The sequence below is a fragment of the Schistocerca piceifrons genome, chromosome 2, assembly GCF_021461385.2.
Source record: "Schistocerca piceifrons isolate TAMUIC-IGC-003096 chromosome 2, iqSchPice1.1, whole genome shotgun sequence".
In the NCBI taxonomy this organism is placed as follows: Eukaryota; Metazoa; Arthropoda; class Insecta; order Orthoptera; family Acrididae; genus Schistocerca; species Schistocerca piceifrons.
The window spans coordinates 552,342,427-552,360,941 of record NC_060139.1 but is presented as its reverse complement, the minus strand read 5'-3'; the positions used below and the strand labels follow the sequence as shown (position 1 = coordinate 552,360,941).

The 18,515-nt window shown below is 46.7% G+C and overlaps 1 non-coding gene across 1 annotated transcript; it reads left to right on the top strand.

The window, feature by feature from the left end:
• Window positions 1–18,182: 18,182 nt before the first annotated feature.
• Trnas-cga lies at window positions 18,183–18,257 on the top strand. Its single transcript has one exon. It is a non-coding gene; the product is annotated as a tRNA-Ser (tRNA).
• Window positions 18,258–18,515: the final 258 nt, after the last annotated feature.

Below are 18,515 nucleotides of genomic sequence, written 5' to 3'. Positions count from 1 at the left end.
GTCCATCTTTCAAGCAGATGTGTATCTGGAGATTGTAGTACCTCACAAACACCTGTCGCTAACTTAGAATCACCGTAGTTATGTAACTGAAGACTCGATTTTATGTTCAAGATGCGGTAGGGGAATGTTGTACATCGCATAAATCTTTGCTCACCTAGAGGAAAGTGTCGAAACAGGATGTAAGTTAAAGATCACAAGTAGACTACAATCTGACCTATACAAGCATGACTCACGCCGCGTCCTCACACCTTTAGTTCTGCCAGTACCTCGTCTCCTACCCTCCAACCTTCACAGAAGCTCTTCTACGAGTTTGAGTCCTGGTCTGGCACACAGTTTTAATCTCCCAGGAAGTTTCATATCAGCGCACACTCCGCTGCAGGGTGAAAATCTCTTTCTGGAAACATCCCCCAGACTGTGGCTAAGCCATGTCTCCGCAATATCCATTCTTCCTGGAGTGCTAATTCTGCGAGGTTTTCAGAAGTGCTTCTGTGAAGTTTGGAAGGTAGGAGACGAGGTACGGCAGAAGTAAAGCCGTGAAGACAGGGCGTGAGTCGTGCTTGGGTAGCTCAGATGTTACAGCAACTGCCCGCGAAATGCAAAGTCCCGAGTTTGGTTGGTTGGCGGGGGGAGGGGAAGGGACCAAACTGCGAGGTAATCGGTCCTTTTTTCCCAGTAAAATAATGACACAAGCGGAAGAAGAAAAGGAAGGAGACGTACAGTACGGTAACAGGAGAAAGGAAGAACCAGAAGAACGACAGAAGGATAACCAATACTAGTATGGACAAAACAGGAAAAGAAAACCACATAGAGAAGGAAGAAACAGGGAGAAAGGGGAAAAACAAGAGAGCAGATGACTGTGGCTGGCCGACCACGAGAATAAAAAGGAACATCCAGCTACTCTGCGTCATATTAAAATGTCCACCCTAAGAGCATTAGAGTGCAGAACACAAAGGGGCAAAGGACATGCTCTAAAACTTATATAGAATGATGAAACACACCGTCACGTATGAAATAAAACTAAATTAGCCGATGAGGCGTTGTCAGCTAAAATTAATGACAACAAGTCCGGGAACTCCAGAGTCTGTTGCAGGGCAGCCAAAGAAAGAGAGCTCACCGAGATATGGGCCACTGCCAGCCGGGCGCAGCACAGAGGTGGGACATCACGGTGCAGGAGGTAGCCGTGTGTCACCCAAGCAAAACCAATGCAGAGCCAGCAGAGAAACACAAAGTCCCAGCGAGAGGCCGGCGTGGAGGACTGCCACACATTCATAGTCTCCTTAATGGCATGTAGTTTGTTGTGAGTGATGGGGTTATGACATTTTGTCTCCAAAAGCTGCAAAACCTTAGCGCGTAGTACTGAATGCAGGTCAGCTGAAGAGACGCCGATCTGCATAAGAGGTTTCCACCATATTTTATCGTAGATAAACCTGCAAGGAGAATGTATGCCCTGCGATTGAAATATATATCTTAAATTCAGGTAGTAACAGCGTTGCATTTCGTGTGACTAACAGGACGGAAATCGCAATGATCTAACATTATAGCGTGTTTTAAGTGAAGAACATTATAGCCTTAGGAGCTCCACTCCAAGTTTAAACGCAGCCAAAACCTCTCAGACAAACAGAAGCTAAACGATGTCAAAGTTAGCGTAAGGAGGGCTATGCGTGAAGCGTTCATTGAATTCGAAAGTAAAATTCTATGTACCGACTTGACAGAAAATCCTAGGAAGTTCTGGTCTTACGTTAAATCAGTAAGTGGCTCGAAACAGCATATCCAGACACTACGGGATGATGATGGCATTGAAACAGAGGATGACACGCGTAAAGTTGAAATACTAAACACCTTTTTCCAAAGCTGTTTCACAGAGGAAGACCGCACTGCAGTTCCTTCTCTAAATCCTCGCACAAACGAAAAAATGGCTGACATCGAAATAAGTGTCCAAGGAATAGAAAAGCAACTGGAATCACTCAATAGAGGAAAGTCCACTGGACCTGACGGGATACCAATTCGATTCTACACAGAGTACGCGAAAGAACTTGCCCCCCTTCTAACAGCCGTGTACCGCAAGTCTCTATTGGAACGGAGGGTTCCAAATGATTGGAAAAGAGCACAGATAGTCCCAGTCTTCAAGAAGGGTCGTCGAGCAGATGCGCAAAACTATAGACCTATATCTCTGACGTCGATCACTTGTAGAATTTTAGAACATGTTTTTTGCTCGCGTATCATGTCATTTCTGGAAACCCAGAATCTACTATGTAGGAATCAACATGGATTCCGGAAACAGCGATCGTGTGAGACCCAACTCGCCTTATTTGTTCATGAGACCCAGAAAATATTAGATACAGGCTCCCAGGTAGATGCTATTTTTCTTGACTTCCGGAAGGCGTTCGATACAGTTCCGTACTGTCGCCTGATAAACAAAGTAAGAGCCTACGGAATATCAGACCAGCTGTGTGGCTGGATTGAAGAGTTTTTAGCAAACAGAACACAGCATGTTGTTATCAATGGAGAGACGTCTACAGACGTTAAAGTAACGTCTGGCGTGCCACAGGGGAGTGTTATGGGACCATTGCTTTTCACAATATATATAAATGACTTAGTAGATAGTGTCGGAAGTTCCATGCGGCTTTTCGCGGATGATGCTGTAGTATACAGAGAAGTTGCTGCATTAGAAAATTGTAGCGAAATACAGGAAGATCTGCAGCGGATAGGCACTTGGTGCAGGGAGTGGCAACTGACCCTTAACATAGACAAATGTAATGTATTGCGAATACATAGAAAGAAGGATCCTTTATTGTATGATTATATGATAGCGGAACAAACACTGGTAGCAGTTACTTCTGTAAAATATCTGGGAGTATGCGTACGGAACGATTTGAAGTGGAATGATCATATAAAACTAATTGTTGGTAAGGCGGGTACCAGGTTGAGATTCATTGGGAGAGTGCTTAGAAAATGTAGTCCATCAACAAAGGAGGTGGCTTACAAAACACTCGTTCGACCTATACTTGAGTATTGCTCATCAGTGTGGGATCCGTACCAGGTCGGGTTGACGGAGGAGATAGAGAAGATCCAAAGAAGAGCGGCGCGTTTCGTCACTGGGTTATTTGGTAACCGTGATAGCGTTACGGAGATGTTTAATAAACTCAAGTGGCAGACTCTGCAAGAGAGGCGCTCTGCATCGCGGTGTAGCTTGCTCGCCAGGTTTCGAGAGGGTGCGTTTCTGGATGAGGTATCGAATATATTGCTTCCCCCTACTTATACTTCCCGAGGAGATCACGAATGTAAAATTAGAGAGATTAGAGCGCGCACGGAGGCTTTCAGACAGTCGTTCTTCCCGCGAACCATACGCGACTGGAACAGGAAAGGGAGGTAATGACAGTGGCACGTAAAGTGCCCTCCGCCACACACCGTTGGGTGGCTTGCGGAGTATCAATGTAGATGTAGATGTAGATGTAGAATGTGTTGTTGCTCTCTCTTACCAATACCTTGTTGGTAATGACCCCAGACACTAGAATAGTATTTCAGAATTGCTAGCGCAGTTGATTTAAGTAAAACGTAGCAAACTCCGTCTGTCTGGAACTCTATAATGCATGAAAACAATCCGTTTCTTGTTCCTAACAGTCTGTTACATCATCAAAACAGTTTCATATCTACTGTACACCGATAATGGGTGCTAACCTCCCCGACATTCCCGCATGTGGAGAAATCTTGTGCTCTTGTATGGGTGGGGGACAGCAGTTAACAGCCTTGGTTTGTACTGCTCCTACATGAAAGGTGGAATGTATTAGTCTACTTCTGGTCAGATGCAAGGAGCCTTGGTCAAAGACAGTGCGAGGAGATCTTTCGGTGTCTATCTTTATCCTAAGAATGTGAGAATGCCCTGTGACTCCCATCCACATAGAGAAAGATCGTAAGTTACACACTATGATCGAAGTGCTCAGATATGCAGGTCACTGTTGGTATACCTTGTTGTATATGTTCTAGAATTAACAACGAATGAACATAACTGCACTGTCATCCACTTTCATTCAGGATGGTACTCAAAAAGTAGTAGAGGGGCTGTTTAGTGGTAGTACAGATAATGACAAGCATACTGCCTCATCATTGGTCAGTGCTGAATTTACAATAACATTGCTAAAAATTGACCACACTGTCAACTATGATGCTTATTATTACAGTACATTGATGATATCTTTTCCATCGCAACAGTACAAAAAATGATTCAAATGGCTCTGAGCACTATGGGACTTAACTGCTGTGGTAATCAGTCCCCTAGAACTTAGAACTACTTAAACCTAACTAACCTAAGGACATCACACACATCCATGCCCGAGGCAGGTTCCTGACTGTAGCGCCTTGAACCGCTCGGCCCAACAGTACAGCTACGCTGTTTATTACCACATAATGTTATTTACACCATGTGATGTCTAGTTTCCTGGGGGAGTCAATGAACCAAACGTGTTAATGTCAGTTTATAATCTGACAGACATTGAAATCGTGGAGGAAAACAATGTATGGCAGTGTACAAAGTGTGTTATAGTAGAAAAGACAATGTATCAAACAACAAAACAATGTCCCCTCTCCTGCGACTGATAATATGTGGGAGAAGGTTCTTGTACAGTATAGGCGATGAAACTTTACACCGGTCTGTGTGAGCGACGTCGATCACTTTCCACCTGCTCCAATGGATAAATACCTGTATATTCAATAGGATCGTCGCATATGCTCGATGCCGGCACGTGGATGGTATTCGTTTTCGATATAACGGAAGAGAGAGATGCGGTAAAAATCTATCGGATGAAAATAACAGAGGTTTTACAGTTCGTAATTTTCCTCTGCTAGATGGTACAGAATACCGAAGCTAAAATTTTTGGCGATACACGTGATTGGATCCTGAGGGACATAGATCTGCTTCTATGTTGAGTCTTCCTAATTTTCTGAGCAGGGAACACCCCCAAAACTGATCGTACTGTCGTGTTGCAGTAGCAGGCTTCATTTGACACTGACCGTTACACATCGTACACTGGTGGCAGAGCTACGACAACATGTTCCAAAGTCCACCGAGTGGTCAAAACACGCTCATGTAGCATTAACTCAGCTCACTATGCTTGTACACAGGTTGCAGATGTGGTGACTATTGCTCACTCCGACTTCTGAGTAAAATTTCTGAAACTGATCTCGCTATCAACCGCAGTGTACCTTACATTACATCGCTCCATATCAGTGGTGGCTTTCCAATCCTGACCATCCACTCAGTATGCTGTTGATTAGCGCATAATGACCGTCACCACTCCGTTGAGATGGAGGGAACCTTGATGGAACATTGGACATCCGCTACTTGTTGTTGTGGCACACGGGTTTCAATGCAGAGGTCATCACCTTAACAAAGTTGTTTTGAAGCGCTCCTCATTGCTACAGACTCGTACTATTTCCATATGCTCCGATACCCTACACATGTTTTTATTTATTTTTAATTTTTTTTCTCCAATAAGACAACAGTACCTCTTTTTGTATGCGCTACCTCATGCACGTTGTGAACAGCATCTTCCGGCGATGTCAACACTGGAATAGTAGTCATGTCATGACTACCAAATGAAGGAACAATACTTTTTCGAAATGGAGTACCGAGACATCCGCTACAATTTCGATGGGAGGATGAGTTTAACTGTACAGGTAACCACCTTCCAATAGTTATTGGAAGCTCTCTACAATACCGCAAACTCTTGCAGTTACCATATGTTGGTCTTCCACATTATTTTCAATGAGAAACTCCATGTTTGTGTTTTATTGCTACCCGCCTGTGGTTAGGTAGCAGTATAGTTTATCCCATGCGATGTTCACTTTTCTGTGAGAGCAAGAGAATCAAGACGTCTTAATGTTGGTTGAGCATCAGCTAACACTGATCTCTACAGATCTCTTTGTGTTGGTAGAAAAAACAAAGTGTATGGTGGTGTACACTGATTGGGTGTGTTACAGCCGAAAAAAGCGATACATTAAACTGCGTATGAAGGAGAAATACAGGAACCAACTCGTGTGATTGGATATGGTCATCCTACAGTACAGGTGATGAAATTTTACACCGGTCTGTGGAAGCGACTTTGATCATGAACCACCTGCTCCATTGAACCAATACCCATATATTAAACAGGATTGCCACATATGTTTGAGTGATAGACATGAATGCACACTGAGAGACATAGATCTCCCTCGGACTACCTTTATGTAGGTTGGAGATTTTTCACAAAATCTTCGTCCTTCCTCCATGTATGTGTGATGTGTAGTTCTTCCTAATTTTCCTAACAAGAAACACCACTGTAACTGCTCATACTCTCTCTTCTACTACCTCGAGTTGCAAGAGACAGCTTCGTCTGGGCTGGGCTGTACATGGTTTGCGGAATGATGACACCGTGTTCCCATTTCCACTGAGTGGTCAAAACGCGCTCCTCGCGAATTAACTCAGCTCGCCCTGTTTCCCCAAAGGTTGCACAAGGTCTTAGATATGGAGCTCTCCGAGGTCTGTACAGGTCCTCAAATTGGGACAAACACATGGACTAAGCTACAAGGAGGGCGGGGCAGAGATTGAGGAGCAGTTACAAGATGCAGTGGGACTGTCTAAAAACAGCAATAGATTTCTTGGTGTATGGGATTGGTAGCACATAGGTTTGAGGTAAAAACGTGACTCTTTTCGAAATACGAGAGTGGGACGAATATGATTCACCACTGCTTGTAATCATTAAAAGACGTCTCCGCAGGAATAGATAGACTTGATTCCAAATTGCAGACTACATTTCGGGCAGCATTTCTGCCTGGAAGGGTAACACTATCTGTGACTGTGTGTGCCTGTAGACTCAAGACCACTTTTTATGTAGGGTGATAGTAACATAGGTGTTACAATCGTGATTCTTAATGGCGCGGTCCTTACGCGAAATGTACGTTGTGAGTTGTAGAATCGCTCTGTGGTCAGCTTCAGATGTCATTTGTCAATCGTGTTCCTCGAAAAGAAAGTCATGTTCCGTCCATGGACTCCATGTTGTCCTTTTTGGCGAGTTTAATCTGACTGCTAAAAAAAAAACTCGCCATACAAAGTGACTCTTTTGATCAATTTAATTAATTAGTCTATCAAACTAATATAAATCATGTGCCGCCTGGCTGGTGGAAGAGATGGCTAGGGTGCCATGGATTGATCCTTGACAAGCGTTTCTTTCGTTTTTCTTTTTTTTTTCTTTGCGGCGATATCTCTTAATTAAATTTCAATCCCCCACCTACACAGGGGGAGATAGGCTCTCACGATTTGTTTCGTAAACGCTAGTATGATATAGCATAGCACTGGTAAAAGGGGACCTGGCACAGTGTGCAAAACAGGTAAGTTCTCTTGAATTACAACTTCTTGCTGTCAAACGTTATATGAATGTGTTTTTTTCCGACATGAGTGCCAGTGGTGTAAAAAATTGTCTGAAGGTTTTGTAATAAAGACACTGAAGGCGAGAGATGTCGTGTAATTTGTTCAACAAACTGGATGGATTTGCTTGGAGTTTAAATTCTCGCTTTTTCTTTAATCTGATGGCGGTTTCAGAGTAACGAGGACATTCTGCGGTGATCGGTAGCTTTCGCATCAAAACAGTCTTAAGTTTCCTGATTTCATGCCAAGCGGACGTGTCTCTGCTAATCATCAGTTATTGATGGTGGTGCACGTCGATGGACGTCACAAAATAATTAGATGCGACTGCCGTCGAACATAAAAACAATAACTATTTTGCTCAAAAAACTAAAAGAAAATGGACTTTACCAATTTTGGTGGAATGAGGAAATTTATTATTGCCCAAATGTGTATTGCTTTTTTTTAACAGATGCTTAATTATAGATGCATTGATATCAGATACAATTGTTCTCCATCGCCGAATGGCGGGCTGCTGTGAGCGAGGATGAGGGGGTCGTGTCAACTGCGGTGGTCGCCGACACAGCTTCTCTCTGTCCCAGGGGCGGCGTGAGGGGGCTCTGTTGCTATATTTTAAATGAACAAGTTGCACTTGATGTGGCCGTCTTTTTGTATCTCTCACTGTTTAGTTGACTGTTCATGCTATTGAGGCCAGATAGTAGAAAGCCGAGTACGGGTAGTGTTCTTAGAGGGTGGTAGCAGGTTCATGAGACGCTCGGCGAAGTATCGTAGAGGAGGGGAGGGGGAATGTGAATGTGAGGGGAAGCGAGAAGGCCTAGGTTTTCGGCAGTTTGTGATTGTACTTAGAGAAGAATGCACATCCAACTACCAACCCTCTGCACACTGCAATCTTTTAGGATGACAATTTTCCCCCCAGTACATGTGCTGCATTATGACCCATTCATTACAAGTGCTAGTTTTTTCACGACAATTTCCAAGTGTAATTGGAACTGTGACACTTTTTTTTTCCTCCTGTTGTGGTTAACATGTATTGGCTTCGATTACCTGGTCTGCAGTATGGTTTTTGAGCCGGCATCTGTAGTAAACTCTGTCATGAAATCGCGATAGATACTGTATTCTTAGAGGTAATACACTTTTTGCGCTCCTCTCTGTCCAACACCAGCCTCTTGTCAGTTGAATGTATTTCCCACCAAAAGGATAAAGATAGCATCTTACACACCCGCCTTTTTTCCCTCCACCTTGTAGGTGTAGGGTAAAGTTTTAGTGTGTCTGTCGCTAGTGTCGAGTGGTATTGAGACATTTTTTTCCAGAATGATAACATAAATTGTATGGTATCGTCAGTTTTTGAGTAGTATTGCGATTTTATGTAGTCCTTGTGTAGCACTATGCATATTGTTGTTTAACTAGGCCTGATATTTGTGATAAATTATGTAATTAGGATCGATCTTCGGGTCAGTTTCCCAATCAAAAATAAAAAAGTACAGTAACCCAACTTTCCTCTCCCGCATCTGGACAGTTTTCATGTGTTCGGGGTTGCATTTGGGCTTTCCACTTGCTAGAATCAGGGTTCGAGTCCCAGAAAGATTACAGCCATTTCTAATTTCCTGTCAATACCAAATATCTCTGGTGGTTTAATTGTGTTTGGGGGGGGGGGGGGTTACACTTAGGTTCTCTGCCCAGGAGGACCAGGGTTTGAGTCCCAGAAAGCATACTGCCAATTTAGTTTCCCACCAATTCTCGGATGGGGTGGGGGGTGGAGTGGGATTTCAGCAAAGCCCTGGGACAAAGAAATCCCCACGAATATTCGAAATTCCTATCAAAATTCGAAATTCTTATCAAAATTTGAAATTCCCGCCAAAGAGTGGGTTTGGTGTGTGTGTGGGGGGGGGGGGGGTTAGGGATGGGATGGTTGCTGGTGGCTGGGGCACACGTGCAGGCTGAGAAAAACATGTGATGTCATCCAGGGGCGTGGGTGACGTGGTAGGGGGCGGGGCTGGGCAGGGGAGGTCAGGGATAGGGGTGATAATTGACCAATTTAATTAATTTGCATATCAATTTGATATCAAAATTGCACTGAGGCCGCCATATCCCTACTACTGGCACGGACAGAATCAGTCCGCGGGGTTAACGACAAAGGTAGCTTTCCTGGCCAGCTTGGATGTGGCTCTTAGGCGGTTTCCAAAACCCACTACGTGGATACTACACTGGTACCCAAGTCACACCTCAGTTACACGAATTGCAAACATTTAGGAAAAGAAACTTTTGCTCACTTTCACAAAAGTACACTACACGCTGACATTTTGTGTACAAGTATGTGGTCATGGGGATAACGGCTTGACGGTAGGAAGCTGAAATACACTCCTGGAAATGGAAAAAAGAACACATTGATACCGGTGTGTCAGTCCCACCATACTTGCTCCGGACACTGCGAGAGGGCTGTACAAGCAATGATCACACGCACGGCACAGCGGACACACCAGGAACCGCGGTGTTGGCCGTCGAATGGCGCTAGCTGCGCAGCATTTGTGCACCGCCGCCGTCAGTGTCAGCCAGTTTGCCGTGGCATACGGAGCTCCATCGCAGTCTTTAACACTGGTAGCATGCCGCGACAGCGTGGACGTGAACCGTATGTGCAGTTGACGGACTTTGAGCGAGGGCGTATAGTGGGCATGCGGGAGGCCGGGTGGACGTACCGCCGAATTGCTCAACACGTGGGGCGTGAGGTCTCCACAGTACATCGATGTTGTCGCCAGTGGTCGGCGGAAGGTGCACGTGCCCGTCGACCTGGGACCGGACCGCAGCGACGCACGGATGCACGCCAAGACCGTAGGATCCTACGCAGTGCCGTAGGGGACCGCACCGCCACTTGCCAGCAAATTAGGGACACTGTTGCTCCTGGGGTATCGGCGAGGACCATTCGCAACCGTCTCCATGAAGTTGGGCTACGGTCCCGCACACCGTTAGGCCGTCTTCCGCTCACGCTCCAACATCGTGCAGCCCGCCTCCAGTGGTGTCGCGACAGGCGTGAATGGAGGGACGAATGGAGACGTGTCGTCTTCAGCGATGAGAGTCGCTTCTGCCTTGGTGCGAATGATGGTCGTATGCGTGTTTGGCGCCGTGCAGGTGAGCGCCACAATCAGGACTGCATACGACCGAGGCACACAGGGTCAACACCCGGCATCATGGTGTGGGGAGCGATCTCCTACACTGGCCGTACACCACTGGTGATCGTCGAGGGGACACTGAATAGTGCACGGTACATCCAAACCGTCATCGAACCCATCGTTCTACCATTCCTAGACCGGCAAGGGAACTTGCTGTTCCAACAGGACAATGCACGTCCGCATGTATCCCGTGCCACCCAACGTGCTCTAGAAGGTGTAAGTCAACTACCCTGGCCAGCAAGATCTCCGGATCTGTCCCCCATTGAGCATGTTTGGGACTGGATGAAGCGTCGTCTCACGCGGTCTGCACGTCCAGCACGAACGCTGGTCCAACTGAGGCGCCCGGTGGAAATGTCATGGCAAGCCGTTCTACAGGACTACATCCAGCATCTCTACGATCGTCTCCATGAGGGAATAGCAGCCGGCATTGCTGCGAAAGGTGGATATACACTGTACTAGTGCCGACATTGTGCATGCTCTGTTGCCTGTGTCTATGTGCCTGTGGTTCTGTCAGTGTGATCATGTGATGTATCTGACCCCAGGAATGTGTCAATAAAGTTTCCCCTTCCTGGGACAATGAATTCACGGTGTTCTTATTTCAATTTCCAGGAGTGTATAACAGCTAGTAGATTCTCACTGTCTTTACATTAAAATTATACGTCGTGTCTTGTTATCATAATCCCAGATCAGGAATGGGAAAATTAAAAGAAAATTGAACGAGGAGATTAGCTTCCTAGCTCACCCGTTCTCCATTCAGGAGCTACAAGATGCCATCAAAGATTTGAAAAACAATAAGGCCGCTGGCCTCGACGATCTGAGATCTGAGCAAATAAAACATTTTGGACCGGGAGTACAAGCATGGATCCTAGAGCTAATGAATAACTGTATTACAACAATGCAAATTCCTAAACTGTGGAGGAAAGCCCGGGTTATTGCGTTACTAAAACCAGGGAAAGACCCAGCTGAAGCTAAAAATTTCCGGCCTGTCTCACTGCTTTGTCATTTATTTAAAGTGCTGGAGCGAATGATCCTCAAACGCATAGCTGATTATGTGGACAAAGTCCTCATTAACGAACAAGCTGGATTCCGACCAGGAAAATCATGCTGTGGCCAAATCCTGAATATCACACAGTACATCGAAGACGGCTATCAGAGAGGTGAAGTAACTGGGGTCGCATTCCTGGATCTCAGTGCTGCATATGACACAGTTAACCATAAGTTGCTTACCCAGAAAGTGTATAATGTCACTAAGGACTACACCCTTTCTATGTTCGTGCAATGTATGCTACAGAACAGACGCTACTATGTAACCTTACAATCTAAAAACAGCCGATGGAGGACACAGAAAAATGGACTTGCACAGGGCAGTGTTTTGGCTCCAATATTATTTAACATCTATACCAATGATCTTCCCACCAGCCACCAGACACGAATGTTCATATATGCTGATGATGCAGCAGTGGCCACACAGGATAAAACCTTTGAACAAGTGGAGGAGAATCTCACAGGAGCCTTAACAGAACTTGCTACCTATTACGACGGCAATAATCTCAAACCAAACCCCAGTAAATCACAAGTATCCGCCTTCCATCTTAGGAGCAAACAAGCCAAACGGAAACTCCGAGTCATGTGGCAAGGGGAAGAGCTGAAACATACAAACAGCCCAAAATACCTGGGAGTAACATTGGACAGAGCACTTACTTTTAAGCAGCACTGTCACAACACTAAAAAGAAGGTCTGTGCCAGGAACAACATACTGCGGAAGCTAACAGGTTCATCGTGGGGAGCTCAACCACATGTTTTGCGCACCACAGGTCTGGTGCTGAGTATCTCAGCTGCGGAATATGCGGCGCCAGTTTGGAGGAACTCTGCCCACGCTAAGCAAGTTGATGTCGCCGTAAACGAAACTGTACGTATTGCCACAGGATGCCTCAAACCAACTCCCACAGACATCATTTACCCCATCATAGGCATAGCACCACCCACTATCCGCAGACAAGTAGCCGCCGAGATCGAAAGATCAAAACAAAAGAATGATCCTCGACACCCGATGTATATGCACCGAAAACAACGTGTCCGGCTGAAATCCCGCAGGAGTTTCATGGAAACTACTGAAGAGCTCGCCACCAAGCCCGTCGCAAGGCGGCTATCTCTCTGGGAAGAAATGGTGCCACACTCCACAATGGAACTACTTGAGGAGGGATCTGCAGGATTTCAACTACCTTTTACAACTTGGAGGTCATTAAACCGGCTGCGCACTGGAGTAACTGGGTGCAAATCAAACCTATTTAAATGGGGTTACAGTGATAGCGATAGGTGTGAATGCGGAGCAATACAGGACTTGGACCACCTACTGATCTGCCCAGACATGTCTATGACATGCACTAAAGATGATATTTTGAAAGTCAATGACAAAGCAATCTACGTTGCTAATTACTGGGAAGGGAAGATATAATTGGTGCATCCGGACACGGAAGAAGAAGAAATAATCCCAAACTGATGAGTATAATCGTGACTAGGCCATGTGAAGTATTGTATCTGTGAAATATTATACATGTATATTTCATGAATTTACTGTGAGAAGGCTATTTCAAGTTTAAGTTGACCTGCTACCTGGCGGCACTATATTTTGCTACTGACACTGTCTAAATCAAATTTATTTTGTTAATTTGTTCTGTTAAAAATAAAAAATGAATGATGTTATTCCAAGACATGTACATATAGAACTGCTAGGTCACTAACTTATGCCAGTTTTTCGAGAGATTTCGAAGTGGCCACCACGCCATTGTACAAATAAGAAGACGCTCTCTTTTGGACAGAGATGTTTGGAGGTGCCAATGGAAGACTTGATCCTTTGTTTGCAGCACGTGGTATAACGGTCGCACAGTGGCGTGATAACTTTTCTTTGTACTGTTGTAACAATTTCAAAATATGAATTAATCATTTTGGAAACTATGAAAACAAATTAATGGTATGTAATTGACTGCCGGTGATCGCATCATCGGGAAATCTCAAATATCTTTTACAGAGCAGTGGAAGAAAGTCTAGTTACAGCGTCAATGATTCTGAATGTGGAACTTCTAAAAGTGCATCAGGGCATCCCATCAGTTAACCATGTCAAATACGTTCACAACCACGTGCCGATGGGTGGCTAAGGTAGAAGAAAAAGAAGGCACAGCCACTCTAGCAAGAACGACTGTGTGCGGAAGGTCTATGGGGATCCATAAGTGTGGAACCATCCTTCGGAAACAATAACAGGTGGGTAAACAGAAATTTGAAGCAAAGTAGTGTTATATTGGAGAATCGGAAAACCTGTGAGGCTATGTTAACAACGTTGTGGTCATTTTGTAAATCACTACTGGATGTGTCCAGAATGAGATTTTCACTCTGCAGCGGAGTGTGCGCTGATATGAAACTTCCTGGCAGATTAAAACTGTGTGCCCGACCGAGACTCGAACTCGGGACCTTTGCCTTTCGCGGGCAAGTGCTCTACCAACTTTTTTTTATTTTTTTATTTTATTTTATTTTTTTTCTTTATTTTTATTTTTTTTTTAATTAAAGAGTGTTCAGTTATGAGTAGGTGGAGACAAGGCGGGCAGGGGTCGGAACCCGAGGTCCGGCCGCGATGTCTCCCCCCTCCCGTCCCTGAATCACTCCCTCAAAGTAGCTTTTATATTTATTTTTATTTTATTATTAAGATTTTTTTTTTAGCAGGAACAGGGTAAATTAACAAAAGATCTTTATTGGTACAAGCTTAAATACAACAGAAATGCCATCCTTCCGGCAAAAATAACATAGGACATTATACTCGTGCCAGGCGAGCAATTGTTTTTTTTTTGTTTTTATGAACAAGGTGTAGGAAAAAAAGAATAATAATCCTGATGTAAGCAAGAGGTGTGAAGCAATATACAGTGGAGTGAGGGAAAATCCACTGTGTTCTGGTATAGTGCATAAACGAAAGGAGGCGCGTGTCCATGCGCCTACTCCACTGTGGGTTACAATATATAAAGTAGCGCGGGGAGTCTCAGATGCCAGCAGGGGGGGCGGGAGTGTTGTCGGCGTGTGGCATCATCCAACTGAGCGGGGGTGACGTAAAGATCGCATGTAGGTAATTGGCGAAGGAGGCGCGGTAGCGCGGTCGGTGTTCGACTTGACTGTGGGCGGTTTGTAAGTACTGCCAGAAATCAAGGCGTGATTTGTCGCCATCATTATACATGTAGGTGATTGTCCACCCCTTGACCCATACAATTGCATGATTTTTGGCGGCGGGGAAATAAGTATTCTCAGGATGGATAAAAGTCCATGGGTCAATCGAGTCCGGCGGAACACGGAGGTAACAGGCAACGAACTGTCGGGCCAGTTTCCAGACGTCACTGGTGGCAGCACAAGTCAGTTGATGGACATCGTCATCCACGAGGTGGCAAATGGAACAAAGTGGAGAGTCCAGTAGTCCGACGGCGTGAAGGCGATGATTTGTGGCGAATTTTTCATTTGCGACTTGGTACCATGTTGCCCGGACGTGGGAGGGAAGAAAAGGCTGGTGGATATGACACCAAACCGTGGGCCACCGCTTGGACGGATGTCTGACTTCAATATTGTTGCTGGATATGGAACGAAGCAGTGGGGTGTAAAAATCTTTAGGTTGAGGAGAACGCGTGGTCGGTAAGTGTGTGTGAGCGTAACTGAAGTCGACGATGAAATCATAAATGTGCGCCAGATGGTGCTTGATGTGTCCTACTGGTACTGGTGGTGTTATGGTTGCGGGTACAAGAATTTCCAGCAAGCTGCGCGTAAGGGAGGTGCCCCCGTGCCACTACTTGTGCATGGTGGACATGTACAAGGACGCCGCTCGGAGTCGCACATTGACAAGGCCGAGGCCTCCCGCTCGCGTGGGAAGGGTGAGCGTGTCGTAGCGGGACCTTAAAGAGCGTACCGGCCGTAAGGAAGTATCCGAAGGCAGCCTGGAGGCTGCGTCCAATTGTTGATGGCAGCGGGAGGAACTGTGCGATGTGGACCATTCTGGACGCCACATACTGATTGAGGTATTGGACACGTTGTAAAGAATCGAGTCGTCGGAGAAGATTTTGTCTCACCGTCGTGCGGATAGTTTGCAATGCACGCCGAAAATTGATGGCAGCGGAGCGGCGCACGGTGGAGGTGAAAATAATACCAAGGTATCGTAGTTTTTGTACACACGGGAGAGGTGCTAAGTCGGCGTGTGAGAGGCCGCGTCCAATGGACATCGCCGCGGATTTAGCCACATTCATGGTACTGCCCGCTGCAGTGCCGTACGTTGATAGCAAATCAAGTACCGTGTGTGTTTCACTCCGTGAGCGGATCAAGAGGAGGAGGTCGTCCGCATACGCACGACATTTAAAACTGTGCTGTCACAGGGTGAGACCAGAAAGGTGGCTAGTCAGACTCCCGATGAGTGGCTCCCGGCTCATGGCATAGAGTAGGGTCGAAAGTGGGCAGCCTTGCCGTACGGAACGCCGGATAGCCACTGGTCCCGCCACACGGCCATTAACCTGAATCAGCGATTCGGCTGTGCCGTACAGGCGCCGGATAACGTCGATAAAGGCTGGTGGAAAACCCATACGGTTCATCACTGAGAAGAGAAAAAGATGCCGCACTTTGTCGAATGCGCTGCCAAAATCAATGGCAACCACTGCGGCGCGGAGTTTGCACGCCGCTGCCAGTGCAATTAAATCGCGATATTCTCCTGTGGCCGTTTGTATATTAACTGAGCCGCCCGGAGTTGTCTGTTCCGGGGATAGAATGCTAGGCAGGACCTTGCGGCATCGCGTTGCCAGTAGGCGTGTAAAAATTTTATAGTCTGCGTTTAGCAAGGTCAGGGGACGGTAATGTGCTGTCGTCACGCCTGGTGTCGGTTTGTGGATGGGTATAGTAATTCCCGTGACGAAGGACGGCGGTACGGCGTTCCCCATCGTCAGCAGTTCGTGGAACATCATTGTCCACCGTGACGCCATTAGTGTGAGGAAAGCGCGAGAAAATTCTATCGGCAATCCGTCGACACCAGGTGACTTATTCAGGGCGCCTTTTTTGATGGCATCGTGGACTTCGTCACGCGTAATTGGCTCCATCATCTCGTCCGCTTCGTCGTTGGTAAGGGTGCGAGTTACGTGTAGTAAACACAGACTCCTCAGCGTGGTTGTCGGTGGTCTCCTCCTGGTACATTGTGCGGTAGTGGTCGACAAAGGCACTGACGATTTCGGCCTGGCAAGTGACGTGCTGGCCGTGACAGGTGTTGATCTCGGTGATGAGTTGTTGTCGTCGATGTTTCCTGTCGGAGGCGATATGATGCATGGTGGGATGTTCTTGTTCCGCTGAATCTTGACATCGGGTTCGCACCATAGCCCCCTGCAGTCTACGGCGTGTCAACGTTACAATTTGCGCCTTAATCCTGCTGCGTTCCCTCTGGGTGTCGGGGGTGGGCGGTTGGGCGTCCAGGTCGCGGAGAACGGCGTAGAAATAGTCGGTAGTGTGCCGGCGCCACGCAGCTACTTCCTTTCCATACTGTATCAAAGTACGGCGAATGGCAGGTTTGGCACATTCCAGCCACCAGGTCAAGGTCGTGCAGTATGTAGGTAAGCGACGTTCACAGGTGGCCCATGTCTCGGTAACACGTTGAAGACATTCGGGATCATTAAGATGGGTGGTGTTTAGCTTCCACGGTGCACGACTACGCCAGACCACTTGTTTGGGGAAGAGAATGTTGCAGATGTAGGCGCAGTGGTCCGAAAAGGCCAGGGGTCAAAGTTCTGCACCTTGGACTGCAGGTGTGAGTTCCCGAGAGACGTAAATTCTATCAAGGCGGCTCGCGGAGTGACTCGTCTGGTAAGTATGTCCAGGTGCGTCGCCGTGCTGAACTTCCCAAGTGTCGCGGAGCAACAGATCTCGGACGACAAGACGCAGTTCTTGACAGGTGTTGTAGTAGGGCACTTGATCTTTAGGGTGCAAGACACAATTAAAATCACCCCCAAACAAGTAATGGTCACAGCGTCCAAGAAACAAAGGAGCGATTTCTTCTGAATAGAAGAGGGCCCTGTCGCGTCTGCGAGTGGAGCCTGACGGATCGTATATGTTGACGATACGCGTCCCCATGACGGTGACGGCCATGCCTCTGGCAGATGGAAGGTACGTGAGATCGGTCACTGGAATGCCTTCTCTGGCGTACATGGCTACGCCGCGTCCCAGGTGGTCACCAGGAGAAGGATAAGTGTTATATCCCGCGACGTCTGGAAGTGTGGCCAAGTGTACTTCCTGTAATAGTGCAATATCGACGTCTGACACCCATATCATCTCTCGCAGCAGTTGAAGTTTCACGGGTGAGCTAATGGTGTTAGTGTTGATCGTTGCTATTCGGTAGGTTTGGAGCCGTACCCCGACGTGGAGGGGTACTCCACCGGCGGAGAACGATGAGGGGCGAGGCAACGGCGAGTCGTGCCGGACGCCACCTGACGGCTAAGCCATGTCTCCGCAATATCCTTTCTTTCAGGAGTGCTAGTTCTGCAAGGTTCGCAGGAGAGCTTCTGTAAAGTTTGGAAGGTAGGACACGAGGTACTGCCAGAAGTAGAGCTGTGAATACCGGACGTGAGTCGTGCTTCGGTAGCTCAGTTGGTAGAGCATTTGCCCGCGAAAGGCAAAGGTCCCGAGTTCGAGTCTCGGTCGGGCACACAGTTTTAATCTGCCTGGAAGTTTCATATCAGCGCACACTCCGCTGCAGAGTGAAAATCTCATTCTGGAAACATCCCCCATGCTGTGGCTAAGCCATGTCTCCGCAATATCCTTTCTTTCAGGAGTGCTAGTTCTGCAAGGTTCGCAGGAGAGCTTCTGTAAAGTTTGGAAGGTAGGAGACGAGGTACTGGCAGAAGTAAAGCTGTGAGTAGCGGGCGTGAGTCGTGCTTCGGTAGCTCAGTTGGTAGAGCACTTGT